This window comes from Erinaceus europaeus, chromosome 13 (assembly GCF_950295315.1).
Source record: "Erinaceus europaeus chromosome 13, mEriEur2.1, whole genome shotgun sequence".
NCBI lineage: Eukaryota > Metazoa > Chordata > Mammalia > Eulipotyphla > Erinaceidae > Erinaceus > Erinaceus europaeus.
The window spans coordinates 58,248,101-58,269,525 of record NC_080174.1 but is presented as its reverse complement, the minus strand read 5'-3'; positions in this window follow the sequence as shown (position 1 = coordinate 58,269,525).

Here is a 21,425-nt window from a genome sequence, read left to right as displayed (position 1 = left end):
ATTAACTATCGATTGTCTTTTTGAACCCTAAGACAGCAGGAACCTCACATCTTCACTATAGAGCCCCTACTTCCCCTAGTCCTGGAACCCTTGGATAGGGCCCACTTTCCCGTATGCATCTCCCAATCCAAACCAAATAATATTGCATCCGCCGATCACAACCTAACCAAAGCAACGATTGCCACCTCAACATGCTTCACCTCAGACTGTATCCAGAGACTTCACGTGTGGAATGACAACCCTTCAACTTCATTACTCGGGTGAGACCTTTCCTTTTATAGTACACTCTAATTTCATCTCAGGTAGTGCACTTTCTAACAAAGTCCCATAATCTAGATATATACCAGTTTCTGTGAGAGAGAGCTTATGTGCACACGTATCCATAAACTACTGCAAAATATATACCTGAAAGCAGAAGTACACTAGAGTTTGCAGTGAGTACCTCCCTAACACTTCCTCTCCACTATTCCAAGCTTGGGATCCATGATTGCTCAACAAATTGTTTGGCTTCATATGTTAACTCTCTTTTCAATCACCAGGTTCCAGATGCCACCAGGATGCTGGCTAGGCTTCCCTGGATTGAAGACCCCATCAATGTGTCCTGGAGCTCAGCTTCCCCAGAGACACACCTTACTAGGGAAAGAGAGAGGCAGACTGGGAGTATGGACCGACCAGTCAACGCCCATGTTCAGCGGGGAAGCAATTACAGAAGTCAGACCTTCTACCTTCTGCAACCCTCAACGACCCTGGGTCCATGCTCCCAGAGGGCTAGAGAATGGGAAAGCTACCATGGGAGGGGGTGGGTTATGGGGATTGGGTGGTGGGAATTGTGTGGAGTTGTACCCCTCCTACCTTATGTTTTTGTTCACTAATCCTTTCTTAAATAAAAAATTAAAAAAAACAAACAAACAAAAAACCAACTACAGTATTAGAAGAATGCTGAGTGTCATAAACTTATTCTGGGCTTCAAATTGTTCAGAATATTAGACTCATGATCTTCTAACTCAGCCAAAGATTGCAAACTGGAGCTCCTAGGTTCTGGTGGAGAAGACATTGGAGTACGAAAGAGACATCTGGAGATGGCAGAGTGATTCTAAGGATATGGAAGAGGGAGATTTAAGGGATGCAGAGCCTGTGGAATTCCTTCTCTTCCCACTATACATATGGAGATAAACACCAGTAAATATCACCTTTCATCTACCTGCTCCCCCAGGATTACTGGCATTACCTTGAGAGAGCATACTAGACATCTTCAAAATTGCATGAGACAGAGAATCTCACATCTTGCATTAAAAGGTTAGTGACAATGCTGGAAGGAGACCTTGATATCTCTCTCTCTCTCATTTTTTTTCCCTCCAGAGTTATTGCTGGGGCTCGGTGCCTGCACCACAAATCCACTGCTCCTGGAGGCCATTTTTCTCATTTTGCTGACCTTGTTATTGTTGTTATTGTTGTTACTGCCATTGTTGTTGCTGGTCAGGACAGAGAGAAATCAAGAGAAAAGGGGAAGGCAGAGGGGGGAGAGAAAGATAGATACCTGTAGACCTGCTTCACCGCTTGTGAAGTGACTCCCCTGCAGGTGGGGAACCGGGGGCTTGAACTGGGATCCTTATTCAGTCCATGCACTTTGAGCCATGTGCGCCTAACCCACTGGGATACTGCCCGGCCCCTGACCTTGATCTCTTAAGTGGGGACCACTGCAGATAATGTTCCTTTCTTCTTTATTTCACATACTTAGTTGCTCAACTTTTATAGTTGTATAAACTGAGGGCCGGAGAGGAGGAATTAATCTTCTAGTGTCTCACAGTGAATGAAATGAAATGGATAATGAATGAAAGAATGAAATGGTAATGAATGAAAGAACTGGAATCAGAAGCCATCTGATAGTATTGGTCAGAACATGCTGAGTGATTGTTTGTAGCAGGGGCAGGTGCACTGGACAGAGTCTTTGGCCAGAGGCTGTGAAGGCTGCTTTCTACTTCATCAACTTAGGGCTATGATCTGGAGTAATCACCCTGCTTCTCTGAGCCCTAGTGGGAGAAGAGTGAAGACTCAGGAGAGTGAGTGTAGAGGATGGTCTATCAGCATCAGAGCTCCAGAGGGTGTAGTGTAGCTTTGCCATGATAACCAGTAGGACTTGGGGCCACTTCACTTTCCTCTGCACTCACTCATCTGTCACTGATTTACCAGGGCAGAAATACAGAGGGAAGAGTTGTGGGCTGGATTTTATCTAATCAGAACTGATCAAGGAAATGGTTGTTGGGAACCAAAGGTGGCCACTCTCTGTCTCCCCCACCCTTGCCCCCGTCCCCCCCCAAGGCCAACTACCTCCCTAAATCCTAAGAATATCTGGTGGGGTCCTTCAGGGCATAGCTATCATTTCAGACAGCTAGTTCTTTTTTTTTTTAATTGTAGTTATTGTTATTGATTTCATCATTGTTAGGACAGAGAAATGGAGAGAGGAGGGGGAGACAAAGATGGGGAGAGAAAGACAGACACCTGCAGACCTGCTTCATCACCTGTGAAGCAACTCCCCTGCAGGTGGGGAACCAGGGGCTTGAACCTGGATCTTTATGCTGGTCCTTATGCTTTGTACCACCTGCACTTAACCCGCTGTGCTACTGCCCAACTCCCAAGACAGCTAGTTGCTTAGTTGAGGACATCAGCATCCCTCAGCTGCTCAATGTAAGGAAATGTCCCCTGGAATTATGAAAAGAGTGTGCACATCCACATTCCCCTTACCACTTGATGACATTTTAAGTCATTTGTTCCCAGAAAGTCCACCAAAAGTAGCAGGTTTTGCAACAGGGAAGATACTTGTTTAATCTCAGTTCCTCCACTTGTTGCCTTTTGTGGTTCTGGGCAAGTCACTCCACCTTTTTCCAAGTTGTACTTTTCTCATTTGTTACAGGGAGCAAAAAAGGCTACGTGTGCAGGGGCAGGTGATGTAGTTATAGTACCTGACACTTCCTGGCACTTGTTGATATCAGCTGGCCACTACCCTCATTGGGAGTAGTGATCATTGGGAGATGAGATCAGCCAAAGGGTGCTGGCCTTTGGGGGTGGTTTGACAGGAGAGGCTGTCAGGCTATAAAATCCCTTAACAGCCCCAGGGGATTCCCAGGAGAAACCACTCTGATCTATACCTGGTCTGTCATGTACCGGGCACATGTACTATCACCCAGAGACAGTGATGCCACAAGCACAGCCACGATGAATCTGTGCACACAGCCCATGCCTGTCGTCATACAATTTAGCTCCCTGCAAGCTCAGCGCGGTTCTGTCCTACCTGTTCAAGACTAAGATCCTCCACCCCCCAACAGAAAGGAGGAAGGGCCTTGCTCCAGGAGATAGGACAATGACAGAACCGGAACTGTCCCAGACCCCTGCTTCCCAGGCTAGCTGGCTGCAGAGTACCAGGACTCCTGTGCAGCCCACTTGAGCTGTGCCAGGCATGGGGCTGCCCTCCCAGGCATACTTCAGTCAAGTCATGCATTCAGGTGGGGTGCCCAGAGCAAAGGCCCAGCAGGCAGCACACAACCAGAACAGGAGCACCCTAGTTGAATCCAGCAAGCAGAGAGGCAGAGGCCTACACCTTTGCCCTTCTCTTGGCCGAAGGGCAGCCCCTCAGCCTCTGCTTAACCTGGGCGCCTGGGACTCACTGGGCTGGGGCCATTATGCGGGCGCATGACCAGCCCAGCCACGCAGGGGCGCAGAGCAAACTTAACCTTCATTTGGGAGCACCTGGCAGCAGGAGCATGCAGCCTGCCGGGCCATTGATCGCAGCTAATGGCCTCGTCTAAATGCGGAGCCGCTGCCTCCGCCCCCCGGGTCAGGGCGCTCCCTGCCCTAGCCCAGTGCTTCGTGCAAAATGGTGTTTACCAAAGTCAATATTGGCCTCTGTGCCCGCTAGGGGCATCCAGGACCCTCCCCCCCCCCCAGCCCAGGGCTATATCCGGACTGCCTCCGCCTTGTCCTCAGTGCCTTGTGCTCCTGGCCCTGACAAGGAGATTGTGGGCCAGACTGGGCGGGTCTCACCCAAGGGCACCCTGGCCTGAGCCTCCTTCCTGTCCCTACAGGTGGAGGGTGGTGGGAAGAGGCTACAGAAAGTTTGGACTAGGAATCAATGCCTCCTTGACTTTTGCCTCCTAGCTCTGCATACATTTGGGCTAAATCCTCTGGCTGGCTTTTTCAAAAATGGCTTCTTCTGAGGAGTGTTGGAAGGATCACATTAGAGATTAGTGTAGGCCAGGTATCTGACACAGAATCAGACTAGGAAGGGGTGTTGCCTAGCTAGCTGTTCTAAGGTGAGAAGGGAGGTGTCTGCTCCTTGCTATGTCTTTTTCCCAGTGCCGGTCTTCTGCCTGATTGCTTTTATTTATTTTTTAAATAAATATATTTACAAACTTTATTTTGGATAGAAACATACTAATTGTGAAAGAAGAGGGAGAGAAAGAGAGTGAGAGAGAATGAGATACCAATAACTCTGCTTCTCTGCTGGTGAAACTTCCTTCCTGAAAGTGGAGACCAGGAGCTTGAACCTGGGTCCTTGTGTGTGTGATAACATGTGTGTTCTATCAGGTGTGCCACCACCTGATCCTTCCTGAAGTTGCCTTCTTTAGGGTGCTACTCAGCCAGCCAATGCCAGCTGCAGCTTATTGTGCACATAGCATAGACTCTGAAAGACTCCCCTCCATCTGAATCCTGACTTCGCCCAGGAAGAACCAGAGACAAACCCTAGACCATTTACATACATACTCTGTCAACGTGGTAGAGATAACTTCTCCCTACCAAGAGTGTGGGTGTCTGATCTGGGGATACAGAGGTGATAGAAACCTTTCTTGAAAAGCAGAAAAGATGATGGAATAGAGGTGTGACTTCCCAGCTCCAGTGAAGTCTTCTCAGTCTGCAGCCACTAAGTGTTTATATGGCATCATACTAAGTTCCTTTGACAATAAAACCACTGACCACCCTGTCCAGGTCGCCATTCCTTCTTGTATTGTTGGCCTTCAAATTAATAAGAAAAATATAGTAATTGCAATTCTCACCTACCCCTACTCATCACTCTGTTTCCACCAGAGAAAGGAACTTTTATTTTTACTATTTCTTATTTTATTGACTTAATTATGATCGACAGGTCTGTTGGATAAGAGGGGTACAATTCCACAATCACCACCACCTGGGTTCCACATCCCCTCCCCTCCATTGAAGACTCTTTATTCTTTATCCCTCTGGGAGCATGAACCCAGGATCATGGGATGCAGAAGGTGGAAGGTCTGGCTTCTGTAATTGCTTCTCCACTGGACATGGGCATTGGGAGGTCAATCCATACCCCCAGCCTGTTCCTCTCTTTCCCTAGTGGGGTTGGGCTCTGGAGAGGTGAGGTTCTAGGACATATTGGTGAGGTCATATGCCCAGGGAAGTCACATTGGCATCATGGTAGTATCTGCAACCTGGTGGCTGAAAAGCACTAGATATAAAGTTGAACAAATTGTTTAATAATCAGGAACCTAAAGGTAAAGAATATAACAGGTTAAGTTACAGTCTTATATATCACTAGTCAGTATGAGAGGGGAAAATAGATTGAAAGTCTCTAATTTTTTGATGCACAGATCCCAGTTATGAGTATATATTCCTTCAATCTAAGGATTTAAGGCTTCAAATTGGTAACCTGACTGAATTTTAACAGTGGGCTTAAATTATTAACACATTTCTAAATAATGACTTTTAAAAAAAATATTAAATCACCTATAATCTTAGACCAAGGAGACCAGAAGCAACTGGTTTTGTCAGTATATACAATACAGTTAATTATAAATAACATTAAATGACATAAATCATGGTAAAGTCTTGTATGGTACAGTAAATCCTAACTATGGGATTTTTGATGTCAACCAAGTTTCCTAACAACTTGTTTACAGCAATAACTATTTATTGCATTCTTCAACTCACCCATTCTCTGTAAAACTCAGATTTCTCCCTGGAACTTTTTTTTTTTTTATTGTCATCATTGTTGGCTAGGGCAGAAAGAAATGGGGGAAGACAGAGAGGGGGAGAGAAAGATAGACATCAGAAGGTGGGGAGCCAGGGCTCAAACCTGGATCCTTACACCGGTCTTTGCGCCGCCTGCGCCTAACCCGCTGCGCTACAGCCCAACTCCCAGAAAGGAACTGTTAAGAGAGCTCCTTGTCTCTTAAGAGAGGGCTGGTCCCAGACACTGTACGCCTGTCCAGTGGCCCATGGAGGTTTAGGAGGAACCTGTAACCCGAGCCCACCATCTAGTGGCCATGGCCATGTTGACAGCCCTGTCCAAGAATTGAGTCCCTAGCCCCTAAAAACATACTCCAGGGTTGCTGACTCATAGAATCACAAGATGGCATGCTCTGGGTATCAGACTATTTTAGGTTTTGGGGATACTGTCTTTATGGGCAATTAGAACAGTTAATTATCATTTCCATCCTTTGAACATTTTTTTTTCTGTGCCAGGTACTATAGTGAGTTATTTATGGAAGCTGTTCCTTTTAATCCTCCCTACAATATCAGCGCATTCTGACTGTTTTCCACATAAATTTAGGTGAGAACACTGAGGCTTTTTGAGATTCTTGTATGAAATAATTTACTCAAAATCACACTGTGATAGGCAGTGTGTGGAAATGTGAATGGCAGGTCTCCAGATCCATATGCAAACCACTATGACTTACTAAAGAAACTTCCTATAATGCAAAAAAAAAAAAAAATCACAGCTCTAGAATCATAGGCACACAGGGTGTTAGACTCTCAGAATGGTAGCGTATTAGGATTTATGACCATGACGTACTGGAATGGGCTTCCCTGTCTTCTGACCCAGCACTCTCTCCTCTGTGGGTTTCTCAGTCGAGTTTCTTCCAAACATATATATATATATATATATATGTGTGTGTGTGTGTGTGTGTGTGTGTGTGTGTGTATATATATATATATATATATATATATATATATATATATATATATATATATAGTTGCCCTTGTTTCTCTAATTTTTGTGGTTATTATTGTTGTTGCTGGATAGGACAGAGAAAAATGGAGAGAGCAGGGGAGGACAGAGATGGGGAGAGAAAGATACCTGCAGACCTGCTTCACTGCTTGTGAAGCAACTCCCCTGCATGTGGGGAGCCAGAGGCTCAAACCAGGATCCCTGCACTAGTCCTTGCACTTTGTGCCATCTGCGCTTAACACACTGCACTACAGCCCAACCCCAATCATATTTTTTTTATAGTCACTATAATAAAGCTGTGGACTTTTGCTCCAGAACAGCACATAAAAATATCCCATTATTTGCCTTTTAACTTGAGCTTCTGTTTTACATCTTAAGTCTAAAGTGTAAGCCTCATAAAAGGTAATCATCTAAGGTCTGTTCAAAGAGAAGCCATAAATTGGCTATTTAGCCCAATCAGCCTTTATTGCACTCTCATGGGTCCCTAACCAGTACAAGTCTGTACTGTGAGGAGAGAAAGGGGGAGCATAAGCCTTGGGCCAAGACTGAGCTACTTTACCCTCCTTCGATAAAGATTGAAAAGAAGGGGAAGCCAATTTAAGAAACTTGAATGTGATGGGGGTAGCTTTCTCTGGTTAGATACAAAATGGGTATGAAGCTGATATATGAGTGAATTGAGGCTCAAGAACGTTAATTTGTTTACCTAAAGTCACAGAGCTTGTACATTCTAGAGCTATGCTTTGGTCATAGGTCTAGTGATTTCAAAAAGTTTTTGTTCCACCAGGTTATCTCTGAGGCTTAGTGCCTGTGCAATAATTCCATCTCACCCAGTAGTCCTGTCTTCCCCTTTTATTTCTTTTTTGATAGAAACAGAGAGCTATAGGAGAGATAAGGCAAGAGAGAAAGAGAGGCACCTGCAGCACTGCCCCAACACTTCCAGGTGGGAATCAGGGAGTGAATTTGGGTTCTCCCACATGGCTCTGTGTGTACTCCTTTGGGTGTGACACCTCAAGGAACTCTGAAATTTTTTGCTCTAAATCACTATGTCATAGTATTCTGGAATTTAAAAACCACATGATCATTTTTAAGAATGGAGGTCAGGTTGGTTCTGTGAATGTCTAAGTAGAACTGAAATCCAGGAAGATGTGACCCTCTGCCTGTGTCATACTTGCTTTTAAAAGGACAAGCAGGTTCTTCTTTTGTCTCTGGACTTGACTCTTTCTGGAATAATCTAACTGTTCTGGGAAAATCATACAGAAAGACACTAGGACATTATGAATGAATCCCAGCAAAGTCCAGCTGTCTAGCCATCCTCATGGAGACATTAGACATCTGAATAAATGTGTGTGGGAACCTTCAACCCAGCCCAATAGCTACCGAAGCTCTGTGGGGCTGAGGATCCCAGCCAAGTTCTTCCTGATTTCTGACTTATGATAGAATAGAATCAAATGAGATTAGGCAGTAGTGCATCTGGTGGAGAGCCCATATTCCAATGCACAAGGCCCAAGGCTCAAGGCGTCAGTACCCACCTACAGAAAGGAAACTTTCCTATCAGTGAAGCTGTGCTGCAGGTGTCTCTCTTTCTCCCTTTCCACATTTCTTTCAATTTCTCTTTGTTATTTCAAATAAATAAATAAATAAGACAGAATAAATGTTGATTTAAGCCACTAAATTAAGATAATTTGTGAATAGCATGAAATAAGTTAAACAGTCACTAAGGGTGTCTGATTATAGAAAGCAATTAATTACTACTGTTTTTTTAATAAATATGTTTAAGATAATGTTTTCTTAGATAGTTAATCATAAAATTATACAAACACATTATTATTATTTTTATTGCCATCAGGGTTGTTATTGGGGCCTGAGGCCTGTAGGACAAATCCACCAATCTTGGTGACCATTTTTTTCCTTTTCCTTTGTGATAGAGACAGAAATAAATTGAGAGGGTTTGGGGAGGGAGAAAGAGAGATACCTACAGCACTAACTTATTCATGAAGCTTCTCCCTTGCAGGTGGGGTGGTAGGGGGTAGGAGGATGCTTGAACCTGGGTCCTTGAACAATGTAGCATGTGCATTTTACTGAGTATGCCACCAGCAGGCCACAGATACATTTTTTTATCGGTTGAATTAATAATGACTGACAAGATTATAGGATAATAGGGGTACAATTGTGCACAGTTCCCGCCATCAGAGTTCCATATCCATCTCCTCCATAAGCAACTTTCCTATTCTTTATCCCACTGAGAATATGGACCCAGGATGATTATGAGGTGCATAAGGCAGAAGGTAATTGCTTCTCTGCTGTACATGGGCATTGGCGGGTCTATCCATACTCCCAACCTGTTTCTATCTTTCCCTAGTAAGGCAGGGCTCTGGAGAGGTGGGGCTCCAGGTACAAACACATTATTTTGTGTAGTGTAAAATGAATTACAAATATAATAATATTACTTCTGAATCCTCCAAATACATGAAACCAGAAAACATATGCAAACACTTGACAAGATGACTCAGCAGTAGCCTTGCATGGGTGAGGCCCTGGGCTTAGCCCCTGGCACTATTTATAAAAAGACAAAAAACGAATAGACCATTATAAATGGTGAAGTGGTAAAAACAAAACAAAACACATACCAGAGTTATTAAGACATATAAAGAATGGAAACAGATGAATTTGTAAAAAAAATAGTAGTCAAATTGTCGCTGACACTGTGAAAACTGTGATGGTTTGTCTTGAGGCTGGGGAGAGCTGTATGAGTGGGGGAGGTGATGGGGCAGAGACACAACTGTGGTGGTGGGTGACTTGTGGAACTATAACCTGTAATATTATCACCTTGTAAACCATTATCAAATTACTAATCAATGAAATTAAAAAATAATTTTATAACTTCTGCTTATCATAAAACCACCCTTTCTATGAGTTAATTTATTTCTTTATTACTTTTATAACTCATTTGCATCTTCTTAGTTCTTCCTTTGTATGTAGAGCTTGTGCATGTATAATTTCACTGCTGTGGAGTCTTTTTAGGGAACAATGTACAGCAGTCAAGATTCCTCTGTTGCAATAGCATCTCCCCATGTGGTGGCAGAAATGAAAATGCGGGCACCCAACCCAGTGAGCTATCTCTCCAGCTGTTTCTTAGACTTTTAGTATTTATTCTGATACCCATCTAGGGTTTCATTAACTTTTCAAATGAAAAACAAAGGAAATTAATAACTAATTTACACCACTTGACTACCACCTGATTCCTTGTTTAGTATTTTATTGAGGTTATACTGGTTTATGACACTTTGTAAGTTTCAGGACACTGACACTTAGCCCGTCCTCACCAGCACACATCACCAAATTCTAGTTTGCACACATCACCATCCAACTTACTCTTGCTACCTCCCTCCCTTCTGGTAACAACCATTCCAATACCAAAACCTAATTTTTTTGTTTTGCTTTGTTTATTCTTTTGTTTATTTCCTTGCATTTTGCATGAATGAAATCATGTGTTTTTAAAGAAATTAAAAAAATAAAAATAAAGAAATCATGTGTTTTTTCCTTTTCTTACTGACTTATTTCAATTAGCAAAATTACCTCAAGTTCCATCCATACACACAAGAAAATAAAGTCTCATTCAAACAGAGAGAGGAGATATTTACCTCCACTTTTTTAATCATTCAAGCTCTTTTTTTTTCTTTTTTTTTAAGACAATAAGGTCTCTAGACAGCACTCATCATATCCACATGTGACACTTTACGTGACCAAGTATCTACTTCAAGTCATTTACATCTTCCCCCCAAAGAACTGGGTGATACTTGCTTTATAAGATATTGCTAAACGACAAGGCATCTTGACAATTGTATGCTAAGTGTTCTTTGTTTTCCCAAAGTAAATGGATTTTCTGCCCCAAAGGCACAATTGCATGTAGATTTTAAAAGTTCAATGCATGCCTATGAGTTTCAGTTTCACATGATAATAAAGATAGAGAGCAAAAAGACTCTTTTCCAGCTCTAAGTAGTCATTTCTTCACTCAGAGGATCCATTGCCAATGATTTCTTATGCCCCCTTTCCAGAGATGTTTTATGCATTTGCATATGAGCGCACACATGGACTTTGTCATCTCCTTATAAAAACAATATACTGTGTTCTGCACTTCATTTGTTTCATCTAAACAATGTTTCTTGCAGACCATTCCATGGCACTTCATAGAAAACACTCTTTTTCTTTTCCTGTCTTTTCTTTTCTTTGCTTTTTTTTTTTTTTTGCCTCCAGGTTATTGCTGGCACCACGAATCCACTGTTCCTGGTGGCCCTTTTTTTTTTTTTTTCCATTGTACTGGTTAAAACAGAGAGAAATTTATAGAGGAAGAGGAATTAGAGAGGGAGAAAGATAACCCACAAACCTGCAAACCTACTTCACTGCTTGTGAAGTATTTGCAGGTGAGGAGCCGGGGGCTCAAACATGGGTCCTTGCATTTAATACTATGTGTGCTTAACCAGATGCACCATCACCTGAACTCCCAACACTCACTCTTTCTATGCTAGAGAAAAGTTTTGATTAATAAATCTCAATATATTTGACAACTCTGTGTAGTTTGCTTCTAATTCTTTTTTTTTTTTTTTTTTGGCACCTCCAGGGTTATTGCTGGGGCTCGGTGCCTGCAATACAAATCCACTGCTCCTGGAGGCCATTTTTCTCCTTTTGTTGCTCTTGTTGTCTATCGTTGTTGTGGTTATTATTGTTGTTGTTGTTATTGTTGTTGGATAGGACAGAGAGAAATGGAGAGAGGAGGGGAAGACGGGGGGGGGGGAAGACACCTGCAAACCTGCTTCACCGCTTGTGAAGAAAGAGAGAGAGAGAGAGAGAGGGAGAGAGAGAGAGAGAGAGAGAGAGAGAGAGAGAGACCACAGTACCTAAACTTTCTTCAGTGTCCCACTCCCAAATCCTATTGATGCTCCCATGGAGATTTGTTTATTTTTTTGTCACGGATGAAATTAACATTTCTATAGTCCCGAAATTCTTTCCCTTCATTTGTAACTTCTCAATTTTATCTTATTTAGACCATTTTTGACAAGATTGGGTCTGTTTAGGCTGGTATTGTTGTAAACTAGAGAAAAATTTCTATTCTGAACTTATAAAATTAATCTTCTATTTGCTTATTATAGCACTTAAAGTTTTAAATTCAAATCTTTGTTCCACTTGGACTGATTCTGGGGTAATAGATTTCACACTATTTCCCATGTGTCTTGTCTAACCCCTCTCCCAGGACTCTTTTGGTTTACTTATTTATTTATTTTATTTATAAAAAGAAAACATTGACAAAACCATAGCTTAAGAGGGGTACAACTCCACACAATTCCCACGACCAGATCTCCATATCCCATCCCCTACCCTGATAGCTTTCCTATTTTTTAACCCTCTGGGAGTATGGACCCAAGGTTATTGTGAGATGCAGAAGATGGAAGGTCTGGCTTCTGTAATTGCTTCCCCACTGAACATGGGCATTGACAGGTCAATCCATAATCCCAGCCTGTCTCTCTCTTTCCCTAGTAGGGTGGGGATCTGGGGAAGCAGAGCTCCAGGACACCTTGGTCTTCTTCTGTCTAGGGAAGTCTGGTTGACATCATGCTAGCATCTGGAACCTGGTGGCTGAAAAGAGAGTTAACATACAAAGCCAAAGAAATTGTTGAACAATCATGGACCTAAAGGCTGGAATAATGCAAATGAAGAGTTGGGGAGGGGTTCCTCCATTTTGTAGATAGCTAGTAGGCATATTTTAGTTATATTCCAAAGGTCCTGTGGCTATACTAGTTTTTTTTGTTGTTGTTGTTTGTTTTTCCCTGAGCTTGAAATCAGATATGCAGGTGGATCCAAGTGATTGTCTGGGGAAATAATGTCACGGCTGGAAAAGGACCAGAAAGCTAGATCAGGGAAAGGAGTAGTTCCCTAATATGGGAAAGGTGTGTAAATATTGTTGACTGTAAACCCCATCGATTTGATGTGATCTGAGGCCCATATTCAGCTTAGGAGCCTATGTGACCTTTGCATCCCTGTAGATCTGAGCTCACATTCTGTGGTCATGAGTAGGAACATTCCAAGCTGTCCCAATATCGATCCATTTTCCTCAGGTGTAGCATAGAATATGTTGTCCATCTTCCCTTCAGAGGATGGAACATTTTCTACCATTGTTGATCCAAGTTGAGGGCAAGGTCCTACAGGGGCCCCACAAAGGGGTCTATTTTGTTGTTTCTGATAGAAATGACTGGTAACAATGGAGAGAGGGATTTACATGAGGTCTAGGCCCACCATGTCTGTTTGGGAATCTCAGGACTCCCCAAATAGGGCCCCAGCTGATGGGTTGGCCTGATAGTGACTAAAGGGTCATCATTAAAGTATACCAATCTCTTGCCCTTATTCAGCTTTTGCAGTCTTTGCTTTGCTAAGGTTAGCTTTGGAGTGAGTGAGAGAACTGTAATAGGAAGTAGATGAGGAGGGTATCTAAGTCTAATTTCCTATTTTAAGTCTTTTTTCCTATTTCATTAAGAACTTTATACTGAATCACTGCAGACTATTGTGTACTTTTGCTTTCAGGTATGTATTTTGCCCTAATTTTTTTTCAAAGATGAAAATATTTATATATGGGTACATTTATTTACTATTCTATTTAAAAATTTTTTAAAGTTTCTTTATTGTGGAATTAATGTTATATATTCTATGGTAAATACAATAGTTTGTACATGCATAATATTTCCCAGTTTTCCACATAACAATACAACCCCCACTAGGTCCTCTGTCATCCTTTTTGGACTTCTATTCCTGTCCCCCCCCCCCCACACACACATACCCCAGAGTCTTTTACTTTGCTGCAATACACCAATTCCAGTTCAGGTTCTACTTGTGTTTTCTCTTCTGATATTGTTTTTCAACTTCTGCCTGAGAGTATTTTTCCCTAATTTATGGATACATGTGAATATATGCTCTATCTCACGAGACCTGGTCTATGTCTAGGTTTTAGGACTTTGTTAGGAAGTGTACCACCTGGAACGGAATTAAAGAATCCTATGAAAGGAAAGGTCTCATCTGAGTAATGAGGCTTAAGGGTTGACATTACACACCTGATGTCTCTGGACACAGTCTGAAGTGAAGCATGCTGAGTTAGTACTCGTTGCCTTGATTAGGTTAGGAATGGTGGATGCAATATCATTTGGTATGAATTGAGAGAAGCATGCAGGAAAGTGAGCCCCATCCTAGGGGTTCCAGGACTGGGGGAAATATAGACTCTATAGAGGAAGTGGGAGGTTCCTGCTGTCTTAGGGTTAAGAAGACAATAAATAGTTATTGCTATAATCACATTATTTGGCAATTGAGTTAACTTTGAAAAATCCCTTTGTAAGGATTTACTGTGTCACACAACATCACCATAATTTATGTCCTTTGACATTATTTGTATATAGCTGTGCCACTGGTTGTTTCTGTTCTCCCTGGTCTAGGCTTTTAAGAGAGTCAACATATCAAAGATTCAGCCTATGTATTAAAAAGGCTCAGTCTGTGCTTTAAAAAGCTTGAGACACACAATCAAATTTTCCCCTCTCATAATAACTAAATAGTAATTTATATGACTACAAATTAATAGGAGTGTACATAAACACCATTCACACCACCAAAAGACTGTGTCCCATCCCATCTCCCTCCCCACCCTGCCCCATGAAGCTGAACATCCACCCTCACCCTCACCCTCAACCCAGGGTTCCATACTCCAAATTTAGTCAAATCATGCTTTTAATTTTCCTTTCTGTCATTATTTTTCAACTTCTGTTTATGAGTGGGATCATCCCATACTCATCTTTATCTTTCTGACTTAGCTCACTTAATATAATTCCATCTAGCTCCAACCAAGATGGGTCAGAGAAGGTGGGTTCATTGTTCTTACTAGCTGCATATTATTCCATTGTGTATATATACCACAGCTTTCTCAGCCACTCATCTGTTGTTGGGCACCTGGGTTGCTTCTAGGTTTTAGATATTATGAATTGTGCTTCTATGAACATAGGTGTACATATTTCTTTTTGGTTGGGTGTTATGGAGTCCTTGGGGTATATCCCTAGGAGAGGAATTACTGGGTAATATGGAAGGTCCATGTCTAGCCTTGTGAGAGATCTCCAGACTTCTCTCCACAGAGACTGGACCAATTTACATTCTCACCAGCAGTGCAGAAGGGTTCCTCTGTCCCCACAGCCTCTCTAGCATTTGTTGCTGCTATCCTTTTTGATGTATGCCATTCTCACAGGGGTGAGGTGGTATCTCAATGTTGTTTTAATTTGCATTTCTCTGACAATCAGTGACCTGGATAAAGTTTTCATGTGTTTGATAGCCTTTTGGATCTCTTCTGTAGTGAATGTTCTGTTCATATCCTCTGCCCATTTTTGGATGGGGTCATTTGCTTTTTTGTTGCTACGTTTGCTGAGCTCTTTGTATATTTCGGTTATTAGTCTCTTGTCTGATGTATGGCATGTGAAGATCTTCTCCCATTCTGTGAGGGGTCTTCTTGTTTGTGTGATAGTTTCTCTGACTGGGCAGAAGCTTTTCAATTTATGTAGGCTCATTGATTTAGTCTTCTTTGCAATCGGATTTATATCATCAAAGATGTCCTTGAGGTTTAGGTGGGAATGTGTTCCACTAATGTTTTCCTCTAAGTATTTGATAGTTTCTGGTCTAACATCCAGATACTTGGTCAATTTGGAGTTGTTTTTTGTTTCTGGTGAGACAAAGTGGTTCAGTTTCATTCTTTTGCATGTTTCAACCCAGTTTCCCCAGCACCATTTATTGAAGAGAGCTTCCTTTCTCCATTTAATCCTTTGGGCCCCCTTATGAAAGATTTGATGTTCATAGGTGTGGGGGCCCAGGACTCTTCTGTTTTTTGGAAGGCTTTGGGCTTAAAATAGCTGTCCTGTAATTATGATCCCAGCACATTCCAGAGATGTTGGCTGAGCATCTGGACAATGGGCAGACTGATGGAGATTTCTCAACTTTATCTCAGTGGACTTTATCATAGAGGCCTTCAGAATGCTTCAAGCAGGAGAAACCAACAAGGAACTGTAGTTTTTTGATTAACAATTTTGCAGATTACTCATTGAACCAATTTTAAAAGTTTGTTTTAAGAATTTATTATTTTTCATTTATTAAAAAAAATCTTGTTATTTTATTTATTACTGGATAGAGACAGAGAAATTGAAACGGGAGGGGGAGATGGAGAAGGAAAGAAATGGAGAGATAACTGCAGCCCTGTTTCACCACTTATGAAGCTTTCCCCTTGTGGGTGAGGACCAGGGACTTGAACCCAGGTCCTTGTGCACTGTAATGTGTGCACTTAGCCAAGTGTGCTTCTGCCTGGCCCACAAAGAACCATTTTTGTCCATATTTATTCAACTTGCATCACTTTTATTTTCTATCACACTATTTTGGTGACTATCATAATACTTCAGTATAAATGAGAACTAAGCTCTTTACAAAGATATTTGAAAATTGAGAAGAGAAAAATAAAGAAATATCTCAGAATAGGCATTAACACTATATAAGCCTCAGGCTGCCCCATCATCTGGGGCCTTAGTAAGGGAATCCTTGTATTCTCACATAGATATGGTGGAGCTAAACCTGTAACAGATCCCTCTCTTTATCATCAATGGTCATCTCCATCAGGAATGACATCATAAGCCTCTATAGGACCTTGCTCTCAATGTAGAACATCAATGGTAGGGACTGCCCCACTGTCCAAAGGGAGGTTGGGTGAACCTATGCTGCCACTCAAGGAAGACTGGTCCTGAAATGAGTGAAGTCTACAATGTTCCTAGCTGTGACCATGGTCTGTGAGCTCAGACTGACAGGGACTCAGAGGTTATACAGACATCTGTGTTAAATAGCAATAGACATGGGCCCTAGGTAGATCGACTCGGTAAATAGTTAATGACATTTATACACTTTCCTCATATTTGGGAGCTACTCTTTGCCCTAATCCATCTTTCTAGTCCTATTATCAACTCTAACACTCATCTTCCCAGACAATATAGTTAGCCCACCTGCATGTTAGCTACTGGGATTAGGCAAAAGTTACTAAAGTCATGTGCCCCTTGGACTATACCTAAAATAGACTTTCTAGTTTATTCCCATATAAACTATTATATTCCTTTAGTTCCATCTGCCATATTATTACTTTTTTGTTCCTGATTATTAAATAATTTGTTCTGCTTTATATCTTACTGCTTTTCAGCCTACCATAACAGCAACCTGACTTCCCTGGGCAGATGACCTCACTAATTCTCCTGGAATCTTACCTCCCCAGAGCCCTACTCTTCTAGGGAAAGCTATAAATAGGCTAGGAGTATGGATCAACCTGCCAATGTACACATTCAGCAAAGAAAAAATTACAGAAGCCAGACCTTCCACCTTCTGCACCCCCCAAAAGAATTTTGGTCCATGCTTCCAGAGTGATAAAGAATAGGGAATCTTCTGGGGGGCTGGGGGGTTGGGCGGTAGCACTGCAGGTTAAACGCTCATGGTGTGAAGCACAAAGTGTAAGGATTCTAGTTTGAGCTCCTGGTTCCCCACCTGCAGGAGGGTCGCTTCACAGGTGGTGAAGTAGGTCTGCAGGCGTCTATCTTTCCCTTCCCTTCTTTGTCTTCCCCTCCTCTCTCCATTTCTTTCTGTCCTATCCAATAATGACAACATCAACAACAATAATAACTACAACAATAAAAAACAAGGGCAACAAAAGGGGAAAAAAAAGAAAAAGGAACCTTCTAGTGGAGGCGATGGGGTATGGAACTCTGGTGGTGGAAATTGTATGAAATTGTACCCCTTTTATCCTACAATCTTGCAAATCATTACTAAATTGCTAATATATATTGAGTGGTTGTGAACTGGATAAAGTGTACACATTACCATCCACAAGGACCTGAGTTCAATCCCTTGTCCCCACCTACAGGAAGAAAGCTTTATGACTTGTAGAGTAGTGGTGCATGTTTCTCTCTTCCTCTCCCTCCCTATCAAATAAAATGAAGAAAAAAAGAGAGGAGGGATGACCACTGGCAGGACTGGATTCTTTGTTCAGGCACCTAGCCCCAGCAATAGCAGCAGCAGCAGCAAAATGAATACATGAACAACATCTCATAATATTTTCATATATAAATATATTGTCACTGTTGTAACTGTGTAAGTTGTAATTTGTTTTTCTGCTCTCCAAATATGTCCCCATGCTATGATAAAGCATATATATGCAGTTTTTGGTTATTGCATATTATTCAGGCAATGAATATGCCATGCTCTGCTGACCTACTTTCCTTCCTTCCTTCCTTCTTTCCTTCCTTCCGTCCTTTCTTTTTCTGCTGAAGTTTTTATTTTCTGTGTCATGCAGTAAGTTGAAATGATACAGGTAGTGTACAGTGGTAAATAAGGCTTTAGAATTCAACACTTAGTGAGTCCATAATATGGTAGGAGGATTTATAGTCTGTCATTTCAGAATGCTCTCTTTTTCTTTTTAAAACTAGTTTATTTATTTATCTTTTTATTAGTGATTTAATGCAAAAGTATGAGATAACAGGGTATAATTCTCTCTCTTTCTCTCTTTCTACTAGAGAACTGCTCAGTTCTAGCTTATGGTGGTGTGGGAGATTGAACCTGAGACTTTGAAGCCTCAAGCATAAGAATCTCTTTGTAGAACTATTAAGCTATCTACCCCACACCCACAGGGGTATAATTCCACACCTTTCCCACCACTAGAGTTCTGTGTTCCCATTCCCTACACTGGAAACTGAAATACTTCCCCCAAGGTCACAGATAAGGGCTATTATTTCTAATTTTTTGTATTATCCTTATTTATTTATTGGATAGAGACAGCCAGAGATTGAGAGGGAAGGAGGTGATAGAGAGGGAGAGAGACAGATACCTGCAAAACGGTTTCACCACTTGCAAAGCTCTCCCCTTGTAGTTGGGGACTGGGGGTTCAAACCTGGGTTCTTGCACATTATAGCATGTGCGTTCAACCAGGTGTGCCACCACTTGGCCCCTTATTTCTATAACTATCTATATTTATATGTATATTTGCCCATTTTTTTCCTATGGTTCTACCTTCCCTTCCTTTCTAAGGCACATCTACAATTATTGCTACTTCCAAATATCCTCCCTTTTTCCCCTCTTCTCTCTCTGGGTCTTGTAGTCTTGATAGAATTGGTGTTCAGAGCCCACTGGTCATCTTCCCCTAACATTGCTCCCTTCTGGGGGTATGGACTAGCATTCTTATTTTTATGGACCAGTTTTTTTTATTATTGGACAGGTGAGTTGTTTCCACATATTTGCCAATAGACACAATGATGCTCTGAGAATTTGTCTGCCTAAAACTCTGGACATATGATAGGATGCTGGAACAAATTTTGGGACAATTGTCTTAAACTTTCAAGATGAAATTTGTGTTTTAGAGAAGGATATTTACATTTGAAAGTCAATTCACATTTGTGTCTTCAGTAGTACTACATGTCTCTCCTGCATGGACCATTAAATAATGTTGTTTTTCATGAACTGCTTGCTGTACTGCAATAACAACTGAATCTACAGCTAACATTGAATATAGAGGGACAAAGATGGGGCAAAGAAAGGAAAGACCAACATCAACTGTTAGGGGAAAATAGAACTTTGAGGCACAACCACAGCCCTGCCTCCAATGATGTAGTTTTCTACCTCAGTCTCCATTAGGCAGTTATGCTATCAGAGAAATGGCGATGTTTCTTTTTTTTCCTTTTTTAAAAAAGTTTATTTATTCCCTTTTCTTGTAGTTATTATAGTTGTTGTTATTGATGTCTTTGTTGTTGGATAGGACAGAGAGAAATCGAGAGAGGAGGGAAGATAGAGAGGGGGAGAGAAAGACACCTGCAGACCTGCTTCACCACCTGTGAAGCGACTCCTCTTCAGGTGGGAAACTTGGGGCTCGAATTGGAATCCTGACGCTGGTCCTTGCGCTTTGCGCCACTTGCGCTTAACCTGCTGCATTACCGACTCCCAATGGTGATGTTTCAAATCCAAGAAAAATAGGTGTGAGGAGTCAAAAGTAGGTGTGTGCCAAGAACATATAGAGCCCAAGGCAGAGCTGGGCTGACTAGACAATCCCACAGCTTTAGAGTTAGCTCATCTCATGGGTGGACTCTAGGTGGCGCTGTAGCTGCAAAAGTTTTGGGCTGAGGATTTTGGCAAAGTGGTCAGGATTCAGGATTCTGGGAGGGAGAAAGGGAGAGAGCAGCAAAGAAGGTGGAATCATGAATGAGAGAAAAGGATAGCAGGTAGGGAGAGGGGGGAGATAGATGATAGATAGATAGATAGATAGATAGATAGATAGATAGATAGATAGATAGATAGATAGATAGATAGATGATACACAGAACAGCACCAGTAACACGGAGAGGGAAAAGAGATAGAATAAGTCCAAAAGAGATGAAAAAAAGCAGAGGGCTCATTAATCACTTAACAAGCCTTTACCAAGGCTCAGCTGTGCTTGTAAGTGTAATGTAATGGGGATAAGTGATGGTTTGAGCATCTTCACCCTCACAGTCATGTTGCTGTTGCTTATGAAAAGTGAGATTGGTCATTGCTAATGCCCGCTGATATGAACAAGCAGTAGTACACTTGAGATGGACCCTGAGGAAGGGAAGGTGAAGCCACAAATGCCTGTGATTAAAGAGGCATCTGGTGATGAAATCAAGGAGAGTTGTTGGGTGTGATGATCCAGAGAACAACATGTACATGGGCTGTGGAGAGAGGAGATAGGGGGAGCTGGGAAGATGAAAGGAAAATTGTAGAGCAACCAGGAAGGGCAGAGAATGTGACTCAGATGGTTCCTTATTCCCCATAGAGAGGCTGGTTTTTACTTTAAGAGAAAAGGGTTAATGGGTGGTAGAATGCAAGGCACATGGCATGCTCAGAGTTGTTTTTGTGGGGGGGGGAGTCACTGGCTCAAGTGTAGATGTGAACTGAGGAGGTTGAATAAAAATAAGGATACTGTTAGGGAGACTATATAGTAACCAAAGGAGCTGCTTTAGCTAAGTAGTGATAGTAAAAATGGAAGGAATGGATCAGTCCAAACAACTCAGGAAACAAAATATAGTCAATGAGTTAAGATCATCATTACTGCAAGATTCCTGATGTCTGCACTGGGAGATCTTGGTGCTATCACTAAAATAGTATGACTCCTAAACAAACAAACAAAACCATGAGTTTGATACTGGACACATTAATGGGGACAACCCTGCTATTTTCCTGGTGTGTCTGCCTCCATTCATGACATAGGGCAGACCCACCCTTCAGAAGGGCCGGGAAGAAAAGCTTCCTCCTTTACTGTCTCTGTTTGCACAAGGAAGGGCTTGTAAGGACTTTTCTGCTAGTGAGATGCCAAGGACCAGGTGAAACTCTGTCATCTACTCTTTCTCATTGG